This window comes from Ornithodoros turicata, chromosome 3 (genome assembly GCF_037126465.1).
Source record: "Ornithodoros turicata isolate Travis chromosome 3, ASM3712646v1, whole genome shotgun sequence".
NCBI classification, from domain to species: Eukaryota; Metazoa; Arthropoda; class Arachnida; order Ixodida; family Argasidae; genus Ornithodoros; species Ornithodoros turicata.
Window position 1 is genome coordinate 92,720,426 of NC_088203.1, and position 23,320 is coordinate 92,743,745.

The 23,320-nt window shown below is 47.1% G+C and overlaps 1 protein-coding gene and 3 non-coding genes across 5 annotated transcripts in view; 1 reads left to right on the plus strand and 3 right to left on the minus strand.

Annotated features, from left to right (window-relative positions):
• Positions 1–23,320, minus strand: part of LOC135388836 (neuronal acetylcholine receptor subunit alpha-10-like) — a 190,157-nt gene that overhangs the window by 79,426 nt on the left and 87,411 nt on the right. The gene's annotated exons all lie outside the window — the stretch shown is intronic.
• Trnap-ugg (transfer RNA proline (anticodon UGG)) lies at positions 2,122–2,193 on the minus strand. The gene has a single exon. It is a non-coding gene; the product is annotated as a tRNA-Pro (tRNA).
• Positions 5,845–5,916, plus strand: Trnap-ugg (transfer RNA proline (anticodon UGG)). Its single transcript has one exon. It is a non-coding gene; the product is annotated as a tRNA-Pro (tRNA).
• Positions 8,997–9,068, minus strand: Trnap-ugg (transfer RNA proline (anticodon UGG)). Its single transcript has one exon. It is a non-coding gene; the product is annotated as a tRNA-Pro (tRNA).

Genomic DNA, 23,320 nt, shown 5'->3' on the forward strand with positions numbered 1-23,320 from the left:
CGCGTCAGCGTTGGCGGCTGGAGCATGCCTAGCCCAAAAGGACCGCAATGGCAAAGAAGTGCCCATATCGTTCGCAAGCCACCGATTTTCGGACACGCAGGCTCGGTGGGCGGCGATTGAACGAGAGGCGTTCGCGGTCATCTGGGCGCTCAAGAAATTCGATCATTGGGTGTTCGGGGCACAAGTAACTGTGGTGTCCGACCACAATCCTCTTTCATACCTGTCCTGTACGACACCACAGGGTTCGAAGCTCGCGCGCTGGGCTCTTGCACTCCAGCGTTATAATGTGAAAATTGTTCACCGCAAGGGAAGCGCGCACGGGAATGCGGACGCTCTATCGCGGTTGCGGTTTGAGTAGGAATTAGGCTAGAGCAGGTGCGTTGCAATGTATGTGTGAACCTCGAGAGTCACTCGCTCTCACCACTTTGTTCTAAGGAACTTTTGTGTTTTTCCGCCATAATTTTAGTGTCTGTTCAATGTACTGACTGACATAATGCGTTTCAACAGCAACACGTACCATTTTCAGAGCTTGTCGTTGCAAGTACTGTCACGTTGTATTGCATGTTCAGTAGTGTCACACGAACCTTTGGTGTGATGAATTTGTACACGGGTGATTATCTCTATGCTAGTGTGTTTAACCCGTCTGTAGTTTATTCCTTGTGGTTCAACTGTGCCCCACAACGAATCTAAGGAGGGAGGTGTAAAGGTTAAACCTGTAACTACGAAAACATTTTTATTTTCGCCTCCATCGTCGCCAGACTGAACGACCAGTTGAATAACTCTTTGTGCTCGCGCGCGACAGCTGCTCTTCTTGGAACTCCGCCACTCGTGACCCATTTGGTCAGCTCGCTTTTGTGGCCCTATAGAGGCAATCCCTTGAGCCGAAAGCACTGTGGACACTACGACATGTCCAAGATGGCGGACGGGATTAACAGATTTAGTCCAAGGGGGGGGGGGCGGAGGATTTCACGTGTCCAACCTAGTTAATGTAACCAATTAGACAGTTGGTTTCGCTTTCTTTTGAATGTTTTGATTGGCGCTACCATGTTGGTGGGCAGCGGCCAATTGTGGTCTTTATAAGCGGACACCCGCTAATTTGCGACAGCTCGAGCGGGGACTTTCACCACCGGAAGGTCTGGGACCTTGTCGCCTCATGTCCCCCGAGTTCTCAATCAGTAAGCCTTTGCCTTGATATGTATATGCCTTGTATATATTTGTATTAAATATTGTTGCTGTTGAGTTATCCCTCTCGTCGGACGTCTCCTGCAAGCGGCTACCGTACTCGCAACACATCACCGAACCTCTCTAAACGGAAAGGAGAAACTTTACTCACCCGTTGTGAGTACTATTGCTGAGCTGTCTGCTTGTATGCATGGGATTGAATAAAGGCAATTTTAAACACACGAGACTGACAGGAGAAGCAGTACCACGTTCTCGTGAATGGAACAAAACAACACGACATGCGACACACGGGCACATTTGGACTCCACAAAGTGACACCTAACGGAAAGGCGTTGCGTGATGTGACACACGGCAAAGGGGAATCTCATTTTACGAAGTGGTCCTTTTGGGAGCAGAGATCGGCTATCTCCTTTTACACGTATAGCGTAACGAAGGCTAGACCGTGTTTTCATTTTTCAAGCACTCGAAACCTGCGTTCAGATATTGCAGTCGCAGTACGTATGTATTTTCAATGAGGCTTGTGCAGTGACGTCATGTGTGGTCACGTGACACTGGAAAACATATTGCCTTACCGGAGTCACAGTAGAAGGGCATGCTTTGAGTTGTTGCGGTATGCCTGCAATTACGAGAGCAAATTGCTAAAACACGCGTTACTGCCCCATTCGGGCCGCGGTAAGAGGCCTGTGACGCACCCCCTTGTTCTCCAATGTCACGTGGCTCCAGGGCGCGCAAAGGCTGCGCGTGACGTCATGTGCACAGGCATATTTACGTTTATTGCTACCATGTCGTACGTATAGGCTGGTTCTAATGGAAACATCTATCGCGACATCTTTGGGTATATTTTTCCAACGAAACACCAAAAGGTGTTCACTTTTGCCGTGTGTCACCGGCATGAAACGCTATCGAGTTAGCGTATACCGAAACGAAAAGAAAAAAACAGGGCCCGTGCGGGATTTGAACCCGGGACCTCTCGCACCCAAAGCGAGAATCATACCCCTAGACCAACGAGCCGGTTACAGTGAACTTCTCAGTTTATTTGTTGCGGGAGTTACATCGAAGCCATCTAGATCGAGGTTACGTATCGCCGGGCGTAGTCTTTACAAGGGCGAGTCGGGGAAGACTAGGAGAGCAGGCCACTGAGAACCAGGCATCTGTCATGAAAATGCCTCACACCAGCTCGCTTGCTAACTAACTTTCCTTTCGTTATGAAAGTGTTGACTGCTGTGCGTGGTATATTGAACGCTTCTTTGTTTTTATTGATTAAAGGCTGCATTATATCGTCAAGTTCATTCTTCAAGAGCTGACTCGGGAATGCTAGTTCAGATGTCGGGTCAAGCTGAAACGTCATTCGTGGAACCAACTAATGTGGAGATATTATTCGGGTGTACGCCAGAGGAATTACTTTTTCAGCAGCGAAATCATTCCTATTCTGACGGTACGGTATACAGCTTCGGACAAAAGTTTACGGAACTGGCGTATTTCCCCATCGTATTGGCCCCCTGTTAGATACCAGGAAGAGATCGAATAAGAAACGGGTGATCGGCTATTTTCTATCCATTTAGCAGTATGTGTGTCGGCCAGAGTTGCGCGTAACTCGTTACAAGTAACTCGTTACTTGGTAACGGTTACTTTTTTTGGTAACGAAGTAACGATTCAGTTACTTTTTAAAAAATGGTAATAGTAACGGAATCAGTTAGAAAAATTGGTAACTCGTTACTGACGTTACTCGGTCCTTTTCTTCAGCGCGGGGGAGCACATTTCGGCACTCCGTGTGGCGCAATGCGTGGAGCTGCGTGACCCATGACCACGTGTGACTCAAATTATTGCCACGTATCTTTGAAGCGACCACACGGAACAGTAACAACGGACGGCGAGGCGTCGAGCGACGGGTTGAGATACACGACACGCCGCGCTGATTAGCGAGCGATGCTTCCCAGAAGCATCTGTTTCTTCGCTCGCATCAATCTCATGGACGGATCGACGACCTTGGAGAAGCTTCCCGACTTCCTCTTCTTCATCGACGCGCGCTCCCGCTTGTCCCGAGCTCTACGTTACGGAAGACTTTACGCCGCCTCCCATGAATGTTTGCGGATGACTGAATCAATGATACAACTTTCAATCTTTCTTTTTTCGTAGCTCTCGTCCTTCAATTATAATCACTACGAAAGAAAGAAAGTAAAAAAAAAAAAAGAAAGGGGGGACTGGGACTTAATTAACACGGTAGTCTAACACACATACACATAAGAGTTCGTCAGAATGTTATTTTTTTATTAAGCTATTTATTAATTGCACAAAATCCACTATAACTATGATGCTCCAATCAAATGTGCAGAAGAGATTTTATGACTTTTCGTCCCGTTATCGAGAGGATCAAAATTATGTGTTATGTAACATGACGTAGACACTGATGAAAACAATATACGTATAGAGAGGAAAGAAGCATTTACTGGGTGCTTTTCTGAGCATCAGAGATTCACCTACATCCTACGAATGGAAGTAGAGGACAGGGCTTCATTGCCTATATGCCTTATGCATAAGTGCTGCCATCTCGTAGCGGCGGGTGGCGGCGGCGCCATGTTTGAGTATTCGGGCGGTCGTGCTATGTGCGATTTCCTGTAACGGGACCAGCTGGAGAGTCGGGAAACTTGAGATTCAAGGTTTTTAGGATGGCAGGCGAGGAAGAAGAATGCACAGCCGAGCTCACGAAGCTAACGTTATACAAACGTTTCTTTCGGACAACTTCGTTATTGTCTTCTACAACGAGCAAACAGCATCGGATAAGCACGCTTGGCGTAGCTGCAACTTCATTACTGAATCTCACGTTGAATTGCGCACTTTTAGGACTCTGTCACTCCTTCTACATATGAACACTCAACTACTTGCCCGAAGTTTACAGCAGTGTTCTGATGCGGTGTGTTACACAGTTGTGTAGCGGGTCCCTATATGCGCGTTTGTGCAGCATGGAGTGGCGATGGATGATCTTACTACAGGGCTCTCTGCTTACCTGCTGGTCCTGTTCAGTAACTGAATAGAAAAGCATTCGAGCACATGTGACTAGACACATTTTGTGTACCTTCAGTGAAATATCAGATGTACTTTGATACTCGCACATGTCTGTTTGGTACCAGAAACCCAACAAAAGGTAAACGGATGCATACTTTATGAGATGGAGGTCAAGTGGGTCTGACTGTTCGCACAAAGAAAGACGAAGAAAGACGAAAGAAGACAGCACAGACAACCACACTTTCTGTGATGATTTGACGATTTTCTCACATGTTATGCCGTTTTCTTTATGATGCCAAGGCAACGGCGCACCAGAACGAGCACATTGCTTTTGCTCTGAGGTGTCGTACTTGGTTATCTGCTTGGTACACAGCTCCTTTTTAAAAGTAATTATAGCAACAATGTCCCAAACGGACATGCACCACTAAGAGAGACTGTGCATAAAGCTCATTTTTTCCAATCATTTTCTAAATGCTGGTCTGGCAGCACGCTTCCTCTGGAAATTCAACACTCCTGTCCTGGGCCGGTGCTAGGGGTGTGCGGGGCCTGAGGCAAAGGCACATCGCTGGGCCTGTTTCACACGATTAAGTGCATACTTGATATTTAAAAAAAGTAATCCCTGGTTGAGGGCTTCGTGCTCGGGGCTTAAGGCGGTCGCCTTACTCAACCCCCCCCCCTTTATCGCCGACCCTGGTATAGATATACTTCTGAAAGAAGCTGCTGTCCCGTGACACACCAAACAACCTCAATCTAAGCATGCTCTGACCGTGAACGTGTCACGTGCCTTTTTAATTATTTTAGAGGCAATAACAGCGAACCCAGAATTTATCTTCTCGGTAACCGGGCCAATATTGCCCTTTTGGGCGCACGGTGGCACAAGTAGTAAAGCGGTAACTGCATACGACGATTTCTCGACGGAAAAACGGCCAACTTTCGCACCGGCACGACAACTCGGCGGAAAAACGGCGGGACGAACCGCATGCGCAGATTTCCACTGCTGCGGACGGTGGCGCCCTGGCGCGCGTTTCGTTAGCTCGTGTTAAATTTTGACTTCAAATTGACTGATAAATATTTTGCTACACCTAGAAAAGTTATAGTGGCACACAGAAGAAGTTCTTGCGGTCAAAGCATATTCGCGAAGCAAGCGCTACAAAGGCGCCCTCAGACAGCAGCGGGCAGGCGACGGCATGCTTCCCAGTTCCCTGGTTGGTCATACGGGCATCCGAAATGCCCGCCACGTCCGCTCGTGGAACGATAGCGCGTCCAGCGGTCCTATTGGCTGCCGTCGAGCGGTCTTTTTACTCTTACTACTAACGCTCCTATACTCCCGGCAACGCTGCATTTACGCCACTACGTACGTTGACACCAGATTGGCACAATTGAATGTGCAGACTTCTACGTTTGCTTTTTTTTTTTACGTTGTAAAATGTTTATGTTGTAAAATACTTCGGTAGTCGCTTTGATTTGTTAGTGCTCTTTGCTCGCATCCGCGGTTTGCGTTCGATGTAAATGCGCCGACCGTGACACGAGTAGCAAAGAGACGTCGACAGCTGTGGGGGAAGTTGTCGAGCCTGATTCTTATCGTGGCTGTGAGGTGTGTTATACGGCCTAGATAATGTCTAAACCACATTTCAATTCCAATGCAGGCGAAAGGTCAGCGGCTCGTTGGTCTAGGGGTATGATTCTCGCTTTGGGTGCGAGAAGTCCCGGGTTCAAATCTCGGACGGGCCCTGTCTACTTATTTTATTTCTTAAATTGGAGGTATTCCTTTGAAGACAATGACAAGACTCCCACCTTGCCATTTTTGGGGGTTTCACCCGAATATGCGAACGTTTAGCATGTTGTTTCTTGATACATAAGTAACAATGCCTTTACTGACGCGATTAATGTAATTAGTTACTATATTTTGTAACCGAGCTACTTTCACGCAGCGTTACATGTTCCGTGTTTAGAGAAGGGTTGAAAAATAAAGATGCATTTCGTGATTGGTCTACGGGTCTATAGTTACTATGATTCTTTCGGGTCTTTTCTTGTTGCTATTTCTCTGTCTTTTCTGGGAGAGGAATGCGTTCCCGTTTATGTCTACCCTAAGAAAAAAAAAAAAAGTAAGTTCAGGGGGCAGTCACATCTTCTATAGTGCCCTGATTGCAATTATATCCCGTGTTAGTCAAGTATCAACCTTATTCAGTTTTGTACAACTTCATACTGGCACAATAAATGTGTGGTCCCTTAGCTTACAGCTAATGCCGTATCCACTAAAGACATACATACGTCAATTTAATAATAATAATAATAATAATAATAATAGTTTATTTTACCAACAAGTTGGTAGGAGGCTGAGGCAAAAAGCTGCTATGAAAGCAGCTTGACGGGGCCTGGCCCCCTACAAAGGCAGGGATACAGAACACATCACAAACATACACGCACATCTGCGAGAAACAGAATTATTCGAGTAGACACAAACAGGAATTAGGTTACACACTGCAAGACTTAAAAAAAAAAAAACGCATACCAAACAAATCAAGTTTGTTTGTTTGTAAGGAAAAAAAATCAAGTCACAAAAAAGGTACCGTACCATACATTCATCAGACATTCGCTGAAAAACAATTAGTGTACTCATAGAAGAAATAATAATATACTCACATTCATTATAGTTTTTACAAAACAAATTGAAGTATTTACATTCATTAATGTATACAGGGTGTTTGCTCTAACGTGTCCAGAAATTATATTTAAAGCGAGCGATAAAAGAAAAGCAAGTGGTACTTTTCTGCTACTTGAGTAAGAAACAGGTACTGCTTCACTAGTAGCACCTGTTTCTTAGTCAAGTAGCTGAAAAGTAGCGCTCGTTTCTCTTTTATCGCTCGCTGTAAATAACATTTCTGGACACGTTAGAGCAAACACCCTGTATATATGTATAACACACGCACAAAGAAAAAAAAGAGAGAGAAAATGCTTACGTACATGTCGAAGAGGAGTCTCCACACATACACTGGGAAACAAATTAGGGATGGGGCAACCGAATCCTCGAATTCGAATCCGGGATTCGAATTTCGGGAATCCGAATCCCAGAGCCCAAAACGACGAATCGAATCTTTCGAGTCCACCAACCACGTTTGTTTGTTTATTTGGAAATTGGCGCCTTCGGAGTCCGCCGAAGGCCTGATTGGCCGGCGGGACCGGGGCACGCCAAAACCACAGTATAAAGCTGGTTGAAGCATATAACATGGTTAGCGTGCTGGCCATGTCACGTCGAGACTGGGAAGTACCCGAGTTCGAATGGCCGTGCCAGCTGTGCTGTCTGGGTTTTCCCCTGTTTTTTTTTTCCTCAGACGCTTTCAGACATGTGTCGGCATAGGTTCCTTAGAAGCCAGCCCAGGACGCACATTTCCCTAGGACGTAAGTCGTGACGTTGCCCACTTCTGTGAGGCCGACAACGGCGAGACCTTTCACAATAGCACGAGCACCACCACCACATTACAAGTTTAAAAGTAACATCGTTTTGCTTCTGATTGTTTCTTAGTTTTACGGAAAGAATTCAGACTCCGCGTTTACGTATTTCCTGTAGTCGATGAACAACGTGTTAAATAAATTGCATTTAAGAAGAAATATGTGGGGTATGGTATGTTTTCTCCTGAAAGTTTTTTTTCTCTCTTTTTTCTGGCTGTATTTTTCCACTCACAAACACGTTTTGGTGTAGCCAGTCCTGACAGGGTCGAGACTAACGTCTCCACATTTTTCTTTCATTTCCAATTCAAATTCTCCTGAAAGTGAATTTTTATTTAATTTGTTTTTCATCAAACAAAGATATCGAATTCTGCTTCAACATTTTCGTAAGCAGTGTTTCTTCCCCTGGCTTTTGTAACTCTTTTTAAAGAAAGAATTCGAAAGATCCGAGATTCTCTGATTCGCAGAACCTCCCTTGGATTCGCATTCGGGAAATTCTGGATTCGTCCCCATCTCTAGAAACTACATATATTAATTGAGTCACACAGCAATACTGAAAACTGTTCGATAGTTTTTATGTGAACGGGTAATTGGTTCCAAACGCGAACTCCGAAGTGCTGGATTATCCAGTCCCCTGGCCGTGAAATTTACTCCCCAACATTGCAAACAGTAGTCCGTCAATTTTCGCGTAAGCTTCCGTGCATTTAGTTCCAAAAGGGAGTAATGGTAGTGATAACGCATCTACTCCCACAGAGAGACTAAAATTGCTCCCTTTTTCCTTAGAGCGTATGTGTGGCACTTATGTTATTCGGTTATAGAAACGAACACACTCTAAGGAAAAAAGGAGCAATTGTAGTCATTTTGGGAAGAAGATGCGTTGTCACTACCATTCCTCCCTCTTGGAACTAAATGCACGGAAGCTTGCGCGAAATTGACGGACTACTGTTTGCAGCGTTGTGGAGTAAATTTCAGGGGCAGGGGACTGGATAATCCAGCACTTCGGAGCTCGCACGACTCACGCCCTGGGGAATGTGCGTCCGGGGCCGACTTCTAAAGGAACTGTGCCGAAAGAGTCATAGTAACTACAGGCTCGTAGACCAATCACGAAATGCATCTTCAGTTTTCACACCGTTCCCGAAACACGGGGCATGTAACGCTGCATCAAAATAGTTCAATTACAAAATGTAGTAATATTAATTATTAATTAATTACATAAATTTCATCAGTAAAGGCGTTGCTATATGGATGTATCAAGAAACAACATACTAAATATTCACACATTTTGGTGAAACACAAAAGAGGCAAGCGTGGGACCACTGTCTTCAAAGTAATACCTCCGATTTAGGAAACGAAAGCAAAATTCAGGGCCCGTCCGGGATTTGAACCCGGGACCTCTCGCACCCAAAGCGAGAATCATACCCCTAGACCAACGAGCCACGCATATTTCCGCGCCTGCATTTGAATTGAAATGCGATTTCGACATTATCTAGGCCGTAACACACCTCACAGCCTTCAGAGGAATCTGGCTCAACAACTTCCCCCACAGCTGTCAGCGGCTCTTCGTTGCACGTGTCACCTTCGGCGGCGCATTCAGGTCGAATGCAGATGCGGCTGCGAGCCAAAAGCGCCAGCAAATAAAAGCGACAGCTTTAGAACGTCCCTGTCTCCGTAAAAAGCAAACGTATAAGTTCGCACATTCAATCGCGTTCAATCTGGCGTCAACGTACAAAGTAGCATGCCAGCGGCGTGGCGAGGTGAATAAAAGCGTTCACTCATCGGTGGTAGCCAACAGGGTTGCGGAATGGGACCACTCATTCCATTCCAGTCCGAGGAATGGAGACTTGTGATAATTCCATTCCTTTCAATTCCTCGGAATGAAAAGGTATGGCCAATTTCCACTCCTGGAATGGCTTGGCAACCCCATTCCATTCCTTTAATTCCATCAATAAAAGAAAAGGGACCGGTAACCGCGCTGGGTAGCCCAGCAGTGCTATAGAGGAGACTGACATTACCCATCACGGAAAAAGCAAAAAGACAAGGTTATTTCGCCCTTGACCGTGTGGCACCCAGACCAGCTCATTCAAATTCCATTCCGCCTGCGAAAAAAGAAAAAAAAAGCCTAATTCCATTCCATTACTATGACAGTTTCCGCCATTCCATTCTATTCCGTGCTCTGATAAATCTGGAATCATTCTGGAATCATTCCAAGCCCGGTGTGGCAACCGCAACCCTGGTAGCCAAGGCCGCAGGGTGGTAGCGGGTTCGAATCTTACTACCGGCTGTGTTGTCTGAGACTTTCCCTGACGTTTTTCCGGCATACTTTCCGGGCGACTGTAAGCACCGTTCCCCAAGAAATCGGCACGGGACGCATACTAACACCTCTTGTTCCCGCACTTTCACGCTGTCCTCTCTCCATCTGTCCACATCTGTACGCCACTCATAGCCACAGTTACCTGGCGGCGCTAACACGAAATCAAAAACAAACAAAAGTAGCGCGCGGTCACTCGAAATTCTGCACTTCGAGTTCTTCCATCTTCATCTGGGCAGTGAAGCCCTGTCCTCGACTTCCATTCGTAGGATGTAGGTGATTCTCTGATGCTTAGACATGCACACAGTAAATATTTCTTTCCTGTTTGTATATATGGTCTTTATCACAGGCTACCACATACTATGGCTCATACACAGCCATACACATACACATACTGCGGCACATACACAGGCTATGGTATCTACCACATATTACATAAAACAATGTTTATCTTCCTGGTGACGAGACGGGGAGCCATAAAAATCTCTTCTGCACATTTTAATTGGCGCATTATAGTCATAGTGGAACACACAAACAGTGGCTGCAACACACACACACACACACACAAGAAAAGAAAACACTGTATACAACCCTAAGCGAATGCATCTGGCTCTGACTAATAATACTTTTCTCCAAATACTTTTCATTTTTCTTCCTCTTCTACCTCAGGCAATATCTCAAGATTTCTGCAAACTATACTTCGCAAACACTGCGAGAGGAAAGCTACTCTACTATACCGCGAAGCAAAAGCACATGAAGCGTTATAACCTCGGCAACCCTAATTACGGAAAGGGCACTGTGGCCCCATGCGCAAAGTTCTCTTCACGTGTGATAATGCGGAAATTAAATATCACGCAACGGAACTCGCCTATCCAGCCTGGGCACGCGTGAAAGTTTGCCAGGACAGTCACAAGAAAGACACAACCTAACGGAGTTAATCTCGGGGGTTTAGCCGCTCCGAAGAACTCGCCCGTGGCAACGGAGTGAAAGATGGTTGTCTGCGCTGCAGCTGTGAGACACTTGCATAAAGAGAAAATGACAAAGTGCTGAGCGCTTGACAAGGGGCTATGACACGAAGGACACTGTCTAGCGTAATGGAACGAGAAGAATGACGACCGGCACACTTTGCAGAGTCATCAAATGATCTCATTTGGTTAGCTTGTCTCACACAATCTAAATAATTTGGTTTTCGCTGGCGTGGAAGCAAGAGCTTTGAGCGAGAAGTCTAAATTATTGAGTTCCCGAAAAGGTGTAATGTCGGAGACGAGATGTGGACGAAGCCATGTCAAGGATCCACGGATTGAAGAAGTTCTCGTTTTACCTTACTCGCAAGCTTGCACGTGAACGGTGATGAAACTCTTCAGTGGTGTCTTCAACTTTGCTTGTCAAGTGTTTCGGAACGAGCAGCTTTGAGGACAGTAGATGTGTACCCGAAGGGCTACCGCAGCTATACAGAAGACACCACTAAGGGATTTCAGCAGCCTTCGTGCAAAGGCAAGCAGGCCCCTGTTGCTGTCGTTGCCGCCGCAAGGAACGTAGCGCCGTGAAAGTAGCAGAAAGTTTTCTTTGGGAAATGAGGCACTCACTATATACTGATGCTACGTCACACGACGAGATAGGGCCCGACCGCAACCTTCAGGGTCACCCCCTGCAAGGATCGTGGCTGGTTTTTGGCGACGGCGTTTTGTGAATTAAATTGTACAATACGAGACACTCTACAGCAAAAATATCTTGCATGGTGGATGGCTTCTAATAGACTGCTTCGTGAATGATCAAGAACAGCAGCAACAACTTTATTTGGTGACAATAGGGGAGTTTCATTGCCAGGGGCGATACCCTACCAGGGACGATAACCTACACTCTTAAAAATGAACTTCACCGCATAGCACGCTCCTAGCCAACCATTATCTCGAATGATATCGTTATCTGCCCTGATTTGTCTAAAACGGGAGGTATACGCCTTTTTGTGACAATTATGAACAGCATAAGTGTCACAAAAAAGGCGTACGCCTCCCGTTTTCAACAAATCCGGACAGATGACAATATCATTCCAGATTATGGTTGGCTAGGGGCGTGCTATGCGGTGAAACTCATTTTTAAGAGCCTATCCTGCCATCACCCCCCCCCCCCTCATTTTTAAGAGTGTACACTCTGAAAACACAACTTCACCGCATAGCACGCTGTGCGCCAACCATTGTCACGAATGATCGAGTTACCGCTTGTGATTGGACGAGAGAGAGAGGGGGGGGGCGTACGCCTTTTTGTGGCAAGTTTCATATATCCAAATTGCCACAAAAAGTCGTACGCCGCTTCTCTCTTCGAATCAGAAGCGATATCTCCATCATTCGTGGCAATGGTTGGCGCACAGCGTGCAATGCGGTGAAGTTCTGTTTTTAGAGTGTATGGGTGCGAATGAAGAAGAGTTCTGAGCAGGTAAGAACTCCTATCTGCATGTATTTCGTTACGGGTTTAATATATGCAAGATTGTTCTTCTACGCTTCGTAATTCTATTTACAATTCATTGTTCAATTCTTCTCCTTCATAGCTTGTGCAGCGTCAATACAAAGTGGCACTCTCTTTCGTATTCGTGCGAGTAGACGCACCGTCGTCAAGATACCTCTATCCATCGTTACGTCATCTGAAGAATTGTAGCACCCAATGAGACGCCAACGCTGAGATACACATAACGTTCTACTTTACCCTATTCAAGATAAGGAGGGGGGGGGGGTGTCGAGGTAGCTACATGGCACGCTTTTAGCCAACCATCATCCCGAATGACGTTCTCGTATCTGATTTGTTGAAAACGGGAGGCGTAGCCCATTTTGTAGCCGTGCATAATAGCTACATAATAGGCTCCGCCTCTCGCTATCAACAAATCATGGGCGAGAACGTTGTCATTAGGGAAGATGGTTGGCTAGGAGCGTGCTATGTGCTGTAGATACGCACCTATCAAATTTACCTATACAAAAGGTGTCACGGACAACTCGTTAAAATCGCCGTTTGGAGCCGACACAGTCGGCGGGCTCTCTTGGTACAGTTCATGGCTCCTTTAAAGAAGCATGGAAAGGCAATTTGAATGGCTGAAAACCTTTTTAATTTGTCAAGCAGTGTGTAAAAATCATTCTCGTGAAATATTTCGGCTGAACAATGTTTTGTTACAGCACAATTCGATTTATAAAATCGCTTGCGTGGCGGGAGGCTCGCGCGCTCCAGCCACAAGCCGCTCCCCATTGACTGTGACGTCAAACGTTAAACGTGCTCTCATTCGCTACGGAAAATTCGTCTGCTTCGGACGCGGCTTATTGACAGCGGTTCATTATATTCTGTTGGTTTGAGGCATAAAACAGAGGTGCAAAGGAACAATAAAACATTACGCTCATAATGGTAACATCTCGTGTGTCTTATAGTCATTGTTTTTGTTTATTATATACGTCTCCAACTAACGAAAAGTGCCAGCGTCTGACATGGGGCGGTACGCAGGGTGGCTGTTCGTGCTGTTCGCGAAGCGATGCAACATGACGCGGCTCACCTCGTATTCGTTCCTGGAAAACAAGACAAACAAAGTGCGTTCTTTCTGTTTGCAACTTATTGAACTAGTTCAACGATCGCAACTTCCCCTCGCACTGCACCTGCACGTCCCCATTCCCTTTTGGAGGAGCGCTGACCTCAATCCACACGCGAGTTCCGGATTTCGTTGCACTGCGTGTCTTCGCTGTACAACCGAAAAGAATCGAAGAAAGTTCACTGGCGGCAGACTGATCAGACGACCAATGTTTTCGACGCCATGTTCTGTATAAAAAAAAAAAAAAGGAAAGAAAAAAGAAAGGCAGCCATTTCTGATGCGCATGCGTTTCTCGGCAGAACAACGCGCGCGAAAGAAGCCCGCCGTCACCTTGACAATTGTCGGTGTCTGATCGCAGCGGGGTCACTTGCGAGCCCTAGGAGTGGACGCAACGTACAACGTCACATCGTGACGAAGATGCCCGTCATTTCTCACGTGTCTTCCACAAGAGTAGGAGAGAGCTCCCCGCACTCGTGAGAATCAATCGACTGTTGCGCGCGACATTTTTCTGCTACGCTCATATTTCTTGCGTGAAAACGTTATTTAGTGATCGGACATTCCATCACGATCAGAAGCTAATTTTAGCGTCTCGACTAGTGGTACCTGCGGGTTCGATCCGGTTCGAGAACGCCACCAAGTTGGCGGCAGGGCGCAAATTGCTTAGGTACGCGGTCTTCCGCAAGGGACGTTAAATACGGTGTGCTGTGTGCTGAGCTTTCGGCGCACGTTAAAGAACCGCTGGGGTGGGCAAAATTAATCCACAGACCGACCACCGTTGCGTCGCCCATGTTCATAGTCGCCTCGCGACGTAAAGTCATGAATTATAAATTATTATTGTTCTCTTAGGACGCCGGCGCCGCGACTGTATGAAGCCGGTTTCGCTCTTCGCCTTCAAGGTTTTTGGTCGCTTGAGCTGCGTAACATATCTGTGAGGCATGTTTATATTCATATCCGTTTCTCCGTATTTATTATTTCTCAATCAATCAATCAGTCTTATGCGCCATGCTATATCATTCTCCGTACGTTCCTAGTTCTACTCGCAGGCATTCTGAGCGCGGATCGGGATTGCAGGGACACCGTTAGCAAATGCCATGCCTTTATTGCAAATGGCGTATCATTAATTTGCAGGCCTGTTTCACGCTTGCGTAGTGTTCTAATCGTGCTTCTGGGAATGGTATTTCTTGCATAATGTAAAAACCCCGAGACTAGGGAACACGAAGGGACAGACACAACACGAAGTCTCAAAAGGTTGAGACTTCGTGTTGTGTCTGTCCCTTCGTGTTCCATAGTCTCGGGGTTTTTACATTACGCATCATCTTCACCAGCTCGCTTGCTTCCTAGCCATTTTTTCATTGGTATTTCTTGTACGTTGAGTTTGTATGAAGCAGCACGCACAATGAAATGTGATTCACGAATTCGCTTCTAGGTGGTCGTGATAACTTGTTCATGCTTCCGCCGGGATTTGGCGATGCTTTCTTGCCAGAAGTGCAACGCCGGCAGGAAACCAGGAGTCCCAAAGTGTGCAAAACACAGAGAAGCCATGTGCCTGAAGCAGCTTTTTGTCGTCGCTGTTCATCGTTCGGCATTGCGAATCGTATCCCACGCCGCGTTCAACGTTTCGCGCTTGCAGTGGTGTGTATTTGTTGATGATGAACCAATATGCTTTCGTAGGTGCGTGAGCGCCGAATAAAGCTAATAAAGTGGTAGTCGTGCTGTTGTTGCACTCTAAGAAAAAAAGGGTGTGAAAACTTAAAAGCTGGAAACTTCCATAGTTAATACCTAGGTCAACATAGCTTCTGATAAAGTGTGTAAATGTGTGGTAACTGGTAAAAGCAATCATCATATTACTCAAGTTGTTAAAAAACTACAAAGAGGCGTACACCCACGTCGCTCACCGAATCAGAAGCGATAACCCTATCATTCGTGGCAATGGTTGGCGGACAACGTGCTATGCGGTGAAGTTCTGTTTTGAGAGTGAGGTAGCAGGTAGAACTTTGCAACCCTTTAGGCACAGCATATGCGACAACTATTACTCCTAAAAGGTGCAACTGTTCAATCCTTTTTTTCTAAGAGTGCAGGTGAAAGAATATCAATAATAGAGATACACAGACGTGTACTGCGAATGGTGAATGTTACAATACAATGCAGGAAACTCGTTCTGAAACTCGAGGCTGAAACTCATGAACTCTGGTGGCTATACAGAACCATCAGCGGGACTCACATATGTGTGAGTCCCATTTTCTTCATCAGTTTACGCCACGTAGGTCGATCTTCTCAAGTATCAGTGCTCATTTGGGGGAAGCAGACAATATTTATTGCACGTACGTTTCCATGTTGCCGTCGCTTTTCTTTTTTTTTACTTCGCCCTCCACCCAATTCGCGAAATCTGTGACACACCGATCAATCTCTCTCACCCTCCTCTCACTATCTCACATACATCACTTTTCTGTAGAAATCACAGCCATGGAACCTCGCACCAGCTGCAGATACCGGACTCGTTATTCACTCCAGTATCCTCAAGAAGACGTAATAGACAGATGCACTCAGCACCTATACAGGGTGTTCAAAATTAAGCTTTCACTAGCACTTTATAAATAGGCGAACAAAAGAAAACTGGTGCTATTTTTCTGTTCCTCGAGTAAGAAACAGGTGCGACATAATTAGCAGCACCTGTTTCTTACACAAGTAGCGTAAAGTTATCATCCGGTTTCCTGTCATCGCTGTGTTTGCGTAGCGCTCGTGAAAGCTTAATTTTGAACACCCTGTATACGATATCTTCGTCTTATTGTGCCGGCATATCATCCGCTCCCAGATAGCGTTGAGAAGGATAACATTTTGACGTCTCACAAAAGAAATTTCATCGCCGCTACCAATGGCACGGCCAGATGATGCAAGACAATCACGTTTTTTTCGACAAGGAGACGTACGGACACGGCTTTTATGCCAGACAAAGGTTCGCTCGCATGCAATCGATTGCTGGACGATGCACTTTCCTTGCACCCTATTGTGATTTGGGTTGCTCTCTAGCATCCCTCGGGGAAAGCGCTTGGGAGTGTCCCGCGAGCCGAGCGTTGTTTCGTTTCATGGGGTAGCTTCCGTAAGATTGTCAGCGGATTCCGCAGGGCAGGCACGACGAGAGACGTGAAGTGGAAATGGTTCGTTGCGAAACATTTTCCCGCTATGTCCATTGGGAAGAAAAATTTCGGAGGAACGTAGCAGGGCGCGAATTGGGTGTTGGAGGTCCGAATGTAAGTAGATCTCTTTTTGTTGACGCTACTGTTCAGGAAACTCAAGGCTTACGAGGCTTTGTTTGTGTCGTCCATATTTGTTGGTCTGCCTCGGTTGATCCTCGTTGTTTACAGAGAAAACATGTTTGGTGTCGGTTCACGTCTTGTTTTTGTCTTCCTTGTGGATATTGAGTTTGAGTTTGATTATAGAAAAAAACCGGAAGATATTGAATCCGTCACTGACGAATTCTGCTACTCCCACAAGGAGAAATAAAAGGAGAAAAGGAGAAAGAAAAGAAAAGAAAAGGTGAAAAGCTAAAAATAGAAACACATCACCCCTCCCAATCACCGAACTGTACGTGCATATGCGTAGCTACATCCCCTGCAAGTGAGCTGAAGTGCAAGAAACAAAACTGCAACGGGGAACTCGACGACACATGCCTAGCATGCGGTCCTAAAATACAGATTCCATCTCACTGCTCACTATGAATTTGACAAGCGCTGACAATGCCGCATCTCTCTTCCCGGGTTCCCATACACCCAGCACCTTGACTATATCGAAGGTTCTATTGTCCAAGCGGTCTAGAGCAAACTTCAATGTAGCCCTTTGGGATGCATATCTTGTGCAGTGCATAACGATGTGTTCCGTGTTTTCCACAGATGCACACACTGGACAGTTTGCTGAACTAGCCCTGCCGACTTTATGGAGAAACTGTTGACCGTACGGAACGTTAAGGCGAAACCGATGCAAGAGTGTTTGTATAGGTCGCGGTATGCTGGACGGAACACGGAATTTCAGATCCGGGTCAATCTGATGAAGCAAGGATGACCGCAGTAGTATAGAAAGAAGTCCTATAGCCAAGAGTTTTCTCTAATCCAATTCCAATCCAATTGTAATCCAATTCCAATCCAATTCTAAGCCATAATCCAGTTATAATCCAACACAATCCAGTCCTAAGCCAACACAAGCCAAATCCAAAGCCATCTGATTGGCAGCCATTAGCTCCGCCCACTTCACACGTTGATTGGGCCATGCTAAGCCTACTGATCTGATTGGCCGCCATTAGCTCCGCCCACTTCACGTTGATTGGCCCATGCTATGCCTACTGATCTTTGATTGGCTTACCGTAGCTCCGCTCCTTCATGCTAATTAGTTGGCTTGGCTCCGCCCAGTTCACGCTGAATGGCCCGTGCTAAGCCTTGACTGATCATTGATTGGTTGTCTGTAGCTCCGCCCCTTTATGCTAATTACTCGTCTCTGCCCACTTCACGCTGATTGGTGCATGCGTATCGCTGAGCACAGCTCCGCCCCTTTATGCCGATTAACTGGCTCCGCTGATTGGTCCATTCGAAGCCTACTGATCACTCTCCATATTTTCCCGACTTTCTAGGCCCTCTGATTGGCCGTCCCCCGTTTAAGCCCACCGATTGGCCCCATTCTAAGCCCACTGATTGGCTGACTAAGTCCGCTGAACATAGCCTTCGTTAGCGCCCGCCAGATGGCGCGCTCGGCAGCGACCCTGCTGCGGCTTTATCTCATACAGACAAGGAAAAAATACCTTTCAACGTTTATTGAGTACATGTTTGAGAAAAAGCATGGCGGTCTTGGAGAGATTGATTCCTTTGATGCTGGGCATGGTTCCAAGGAAGTGACGGATCATGTAGACGTCTCCGGGACAGCGGCTGAGAAAAATTTCGTCCTCCGTGAGCTGGCACATCCGCGTGCACTGGATATCTTCGTAGCTGTCGCTCACGTCCAGCGAGTGAAGGCACGTACGCAGCGATCGAGTAGCGTTCCTGACCAGGTTAATGCCAGACCGCATAGGTACCACGTTCCACTCTCTGATGGCCAAGATGTCGCCAGGGCATTCGTGCGCGTACGTCTGCTTATCCTTCTCCAGCTTGATGCTCGCAGTACAGTTGCCAGCGTCCAGCGCCAGCGCGCACGAGACGAGCGAGAAGAGAACGAGGTGCCACATCCTTCCAGTGACGCAGGTCAAATGATGCTACTCCTACTCATCCACTGCATTATTTGTGCGGCGGGGGGGGGGGGGGAAAGAACGCCAGGTGAAATCTCGCTATCTACGTCATCCACTCGAGCTTACCATATTCGCAGCTTCCGTACGGGTAGGAGTCTACGTCATTGTAGAGGTATCGTTTGTCGTCGTACGCCATCAGACTTCTTTTCACATTTCTGATGGTGTACATGCACTGTTTCTTTCCCACTATTGACACCTGTTCGTGCGATACGCTAGCGTGCTTGAATAGGGTATCGCGGTACGTATCATGGAGGAGGTGTTTGCGCACAATGTTCTTTTTGACCCCTTTAGCTCTTGCAATTTGTTTTCAATGCAATACATTGCAATACATTTTGGCTTTCAAGCATATTACTTCCTCAATGGGTACGCTACCCGTTTCACTTTTGAACGCGCCAAGTCTACCGCGATTCCTCTCGCTGTACAGTGGATGATCACGATCGAAGGAAGACAAATCTAAATGGTCGTCGGCGATCGCGCGTAACTGATCTTCATAGTCCTTGCAGAATAGGCCGAGGATCAGAGAATCCGTGTCAAAGTAGCACGTAATCACCGGACAAGTGAGCTTACTCAACAGGGTTTCATAGTAGAACGAGTACATGGTTAACTTACTCAGTTCTAAAATCGTGAAGCCAATCTGCAGGGGGAAATCGCATCGCACTTTTCTTTTGCGCATTTCGTACATGACGCAATCGGGGGACAAAATTTCCATTCGCGCGCATTCCGCCTGGCTCCCGAGGCGACTCGCCGTCTCCTCATCGAAGGCTACTCGAATGTCCCGCATATTAAATTTATTTAGTAGCGTACGCCCGAAGACCGCATTATTTGAGATTTTATAGAAATTTTTCTCAAACGTCGTGCTCGATGCGATGCGTCTGGCAACATTGTCCTCGATGTAGGGACGCAGGAATGGTGCCTGACGAAATTTTAGAATTCGGTGAATTTTTGTCACCCGCATGCCCAGTCTACAATAGAGAGCGAGCAGCGCGTTATGAACAACGTACTCGACCTTGTCCTTGCACGTGAGCAGCAGCTTTTTGCTGTTCGCCGGCTGATACATTAACTCTTCGAGGAGCTCTCGCTGGAATGGCGAGAGCCATTCCTTCGGGACGACCGCCTTCTCAGGAGCCAGGGGGAAGTACCGCGTCAGCGCGTGGATAGATTTTGGATACTCCAAATCGCACACGTACACGTATCCCACATCGGAATCTGTGGGATGACGCATAAAATCCACGGAGCTAAAATCCTCGACCCATTCGAAATCGCCGACGGGGAGGTGCTTTATCATACTGAATCCGTAAAGATTGTTGCAATCTATGTACGATATGTACACCTCCTCTTTATCGGGATCGTAGCCACTGCACAGAGGGTTGTTAGCCCGTAAATGACGCCTGCTCGCCTGACAGAGTCCGCCTCTAACACCCGATTCGATGGTCCGGTACATGCCCTCGTCGATGATCAGCTCCAATTTTGCCCGCGTGTAATTTAGAGCGCATTGCCACGAATAGGATGCCAGAGAAACGCAATGAAGCAATTCCAAACCGCGCGTGTCGTAGCACAGGCGTCGGAAGTGCTGCATTACGTCAGCATGTAACAGGGCATCCGTTTTCAGGTACAATGCATTATAATCCCTCAGATTCGAGCATCCAAAACGTTCAAATACGTGCAGCGCGTACTGATAGTCTTCATCGCTTATATCCTCCCCCGTCAGATCGTTTCGAAAGGCGGATTTTGCCGGCAGAGCCAATTCGTCGTAGACCGCGAACGAGCTCACGTGGCTGTACGGGAATACACCTTTACGAAGCAGAATTTTGTAGTCGTCTCCAAATACCTGCTTCAGGCATTGGAACGCCTCTGCGCCCCCCATGGATTTGACGGTTTCCACGAGCTCTCCCAGCGACGAATTTAGGTACTGCATGGTATCTCTGAATAGGAAGGTGCCAATTTCGAACGATCGGATTTTTTCCATTGAACTGGCCACGATGAAGGGAGCTCGCTTCCACCCGAGAAGGTGAAATTCCCGCAGTAGTCCGGCCAAATCGTAGGCCAGATTGTGCACCATGATGGGCAGTTTTTCCCGCGTCGTGCACGCCACGTTACAGGGGTTGCACAGCGTCGCGATGTAATTTGTCTCGCCGGCAGTACAACGCTTGGAATGGTCGTGGTGCCGGACACGGGGTAGATCTTGCGCGAACTCCCGCCCGCAGTACGCGCAGTGGGTGGCAGCTCTGTGTCGTGCTCGTTGCTCATCATTCAGCACCATTTCCGCGGGGCAGGCGTTCAGGGCGATCATCTCGTCCCGCATTTCCATCAAAGCTCTGACGCACTGCCTCGCAGAATCTTCACCGTGGTGCGTCCTGATGCGCATCACCTTCGAGTCGTGGGTGCGTACGAGCACGGCACAGAAGCTCGAGGTGACGTGACGCTGCATGCCAACACCACTGGGCGCGAGCACGCTCTCCGTGTCCAACGCGACGACGTAGTTGTACTGCTGCTTGTACTGTATTTTAGTAAACTCTACAAAGTTTTTGCCCGGTTCGCAAAATTCCAATATGATTTCGTTTACGTCCGCGCACAGGCGACGATGTTTCGCCATGCTCTCTTCCTTGTTAAAAGAGCGCGTGCAACGCTCGCAGACGAAACGCTTGTCTTTCCTAATCAGTAACCGCTCGAGGGACTTGATTCCAAAAAAATGCTGGTCTATAGCCAATAAGTGAATTTTCTTTTCATACTCGAGTTTTGGAGGTCGCGACACGTGCACTCCCTGATCGACGTACTCGTATACGTACACGGATATCATGTTTTTGTCTTCGAATTCGTCCAGGTCAGAGTAGGAAACGGGGAAGCGACTAGGCCACCAGTATTCCGCTGCATAATTTTCATATTTTTTTGACCATGTATTCCAACTCTGCGGGTGCAGGAGGGCGAGCGTATTGTATTTAAAACACTCACCCTCCTTACGTGCCGGTAAATGAATATTTGTTAGCACGTTCCTGCGCTTAGCCAAATGATCGGGAAGTGTCCCATTGCATCCGAATTTTTTCGTTTTCACGGCGGAAATGCACATTTGAACGTTTTGGACGTCGGCGGACACGAACCCACTCCCTTCCCGCTGATAATTTTCGACGCGCCCCGTGGACTCCTGAATCGCGTCCATCAGGGTATTCGCGACGGCTCCGTCGCTGTGGACTTCCCGAGCAAACGCCATAAAGTGGGCAATGTGCGCGATTATCTCCCCACGAGTTTCCTTTACCATTAAAACATCTGAACAAATGCAAAACCTAAAGGGTGTTCTTTGCGCTCTCAATATAGCGAACATATCGTGAAAGTGACTCATTAAATATTGTCGCAAATCCTCTACTCCATGATCGTGAACAGATGCCAATAGCACGTACCTTTTAACGACACCTCTAAATGCACTGTCAGTCTGGAAGAAGGGCAGGAAGGATGTATCCACGTCGGGGTGCGATCGCATCACGTGAGCAGACAGTGTAGGAGGTGCGCCGTCCCGAGAATCGTCGTCGTCCGATTCATCCTCGATATCGTGAGGATCAAAAAAGCAGAACACACACCGAGGCACTGAAAATAAACGGATCCGTAAGAAACGTGCAACAAGTGAGGCGAATAACTTACTTGTGAAGCGAGTGAAAGCAGACTGTTCCCCCCTGAGGCGATCGCGCGGCTTATAAACCAGCAGCCATGCTGCATGTCAGAACACGTTGGGGCCATGTGTTTTATATCAAAGCTCGCATATTCCCATGCTTTGGCAGTCGTAAATCATGTGTTCCGAGAAATGAGGTCACGGAGGAGAAACGAGGTCACGGAGCTTCATCGGCCATCCCAACACGTTGGAGCCATCTGTTTTATATCAAAGCTCATGTACTCCCATGCTTTGAAGGTCGTAAATCACGTTCTCCGAGAAATGAGGTCACGGAGCTTCATCGGCCACTCTGCACGTCAGAACACGTTGGGGCCATCTGTTTTATATCAAAGCTCGGGTACTCCCATGTTTTGGTAGTCGTAAATCATGTGTTCCAAGAAATGAGGTCAAGGGGCCTCCGCGGTCGTGGTGCACGTGTCAACACGTTGGGGCCATGTGTTTTATATCAAAGCTCGCATATTCCCATGCTTTGGCAGTCGTAAATCATGTGTTCCGAGAAATGAGGTCACGGAGGAGAAATGAGGTCACGGAGCTTCATCGGCCATCTCAACACGTTGGGGCCATCTGTTTTATATCAAAGCTCGCGTACTGCCATGCTTTGGAGGTCGTAAATCATGCTTGTCAAGAAATGAGGTCATGGAGCCTCGGCCGCGGCGCTGCATGTCTCAACAAGTTGGGCCATCTGTTTTATATCAGCAAGCTTTCTGTAACCAAAAACAAAGGGTTCGCTTATGCACTTTGGTTTCCAAGAAGTTCCAAATGTCCTTCGCGTGCGCGCGCGCGCATCATAAATCACATGCTGTTCCTGCGTGATTGTGTAAACAGAATCGCACCACCCTTGCGCTCCTCCAGGGGTGCTTTATATAAAAGTTGCGATATATACAACTCATTTGA